Raw genomic sequence first — 1,686 nt, 5'->3', positions numbered from 1 at the left:
TTCCCGATCGCTGTTCTTCCTGTCGCAAAACAGCACAGGAAGAAAACCACGCTCCCACGGACAGGCTCGAGGGCCGCACTCGGAGCCACTCCACGCTCACACGGACACAGCGTCCCCTCGAAAAGCCGCCCGCAGCGCCGTCTTCTCGCACCTGCCACCGCGTAACTAGGGACGCTTCCGGTCTCCAGGCGAAGGGAGGGGGAGCGCGCTTTCTAAGCGCCTGCGCACACCCCGCCCAGCTCCGCCACGCCCCTGACCCCTAGGCCACGCCCCCGAGTCCCGCGGTATTCAATCGCAGGCACGCACGCTCCGGCGCTCGGGTTCCTCCTCCCGTTTTCTACAGCGCAAGGACACGCCCCCTCCACTAAGCCCCGCCCCGCCCCGCCCCGCCCCGCCCCTCGTCCCTCGGGCTCCTCCCCCTTACACCGCCCGCCTCGGGAGATTCGTCTGCTGCACATTCGGAGCCCGGGCGTTGGCGCCTGCGGCCCTTCGGGTGAGAGGGGTGGTTTCCGGGCGGAGGCGGTGGGCTGTTCCCGCGGGTCGGCAGTCGGAGCGCGGGAGTCGGGCCGGGCAGGCGAGGCGGGCCGCCCTGACCCCGGCGGTGTAGTTCCAACCCGGACGCCGCCGCGGAGCCTTCCCCGCGCCGACTACGTTTCCCAGAGGCCAGCGCGGCGCGGTGCGATCCTGCCGTCCGAGGGGCGGGTGTGCGGGGGCTGCTGCGGCCGCCGGCGGGGCTGGGGGGCGGCTGGGGCGGGGCGAGTGCGGGGAGGGGGCGTGTGCGGCAGGCTGGACCCGAGTGGCCGGCGAGCGACCAGGGTGTGCTGGCGGGAGTGTGAGAGAAGTGGTGCGCCTGTGCGTGGAAGGTGAGCTCGTGTGCTAGGCTCCAGGAGAGACTGAGTGGAAGGTGTGAGAGTGAGATACCAGACATGTGAAAGGTGTGTGTGTGAGAGAAAGTGTGAGCTGCCAGAGATGGTGGAGGGGTGTGTGTGTGAAAGTGTGAGATGCCATACATGTGGGATGTGTGTGTGTGTGTGAGAGAGATAGTGTGAGATGCCAGGGATGGTGGCAGGTGTGTGTAAGAGAAAGTGTGAGATGTCAGGAGCATGTTGGTGTGAGTGTGTGACTGCAGTGTGTGTGTCTGTCCTATGAGGTATCTGAGTGTGAGAGAGGGCACTATATATTTGGTGTGTGTGAGACGTGGGGGAAGGGGGCACAACTACAATGAGAGAGACCAGGATGTGTTTGTGTAGTGGTAAAAAGAAAACCACAGGCCCAATTTGGCACCATTTAGGTCAAGTCCTCAGACAGGCAGTTAATACCCATCCTTTTTTTTTTTTTTTTTAAGATTTTATTTATTTATTTGACAGAGAGCGAGAGCAGGAACACAAGCAGGGGGAGCGGGAGAGGGAGAAGCAGGCTTCCCGCCGAGCAGGGAGCCCGATGCGGGGCTCGATCCCAGGACCCTGGGATCATGACCTGAGCCGAAGGCAGACGCTTAACGACTGAGCCACCCAGGTGCTCCAATTGCCGTCCTAATTGCAGTTTCCACCTACCCCAGAAATGGAGTTTTAACTGACCAGTCAAGAATTTTCTGGATGGCACCAATGAGGTAACATGTCACATGGGCCTTCTCCATTCCCCCAAAGGAAGCTGAGGTAATCTGCATAAGACCCCTTACAATCCCAC

The 1,686-nt window shown here is 61.7% G+C and overlaps 1 protein-coding gene across 2 annotated transcripts in view; it reads left to right on the top strand.

The window, feature by feature from the left end:
- Positions 1 to 419: 419 nt before the first annotated feature.
- Positions 420 to 1,686, top strand: part of LOC102735012 (uncharacterized) — a 23,102-nt gene continuing 21,835 nt past the window's right edge. The window contains exon 1 of one of the 2 annotated variants that reach the window (XM_031017178.2): positions 420 to 493. The gene's annotated coding sequence lies outside the window, so the exon portion shown is untranslated. The other variant, XM_081807735.1, reaches the window with a different exon arrangement.

The sequence above is a fragment of the Leptonychotes weddellii genome, chromosome 16, assembly GCF_054177405.1.
Source record: "Leptonychotes weddellii isolate Sample4059 chromosome 16, ASM5417740v2, whole genome shotgun sequence".
In the NCBI taxonomy this organism is placed as follows: Eukaryota; Metazoa; Chordata; class Mammalia; order Carnivora; family Phocidae; genus Leptonychotes; species Leptonychotes weddellii.
Note: the sequence above shows the minus strand (reverse complement) of the source record. Positions and strands in the feature narration are given on the sequence as shown.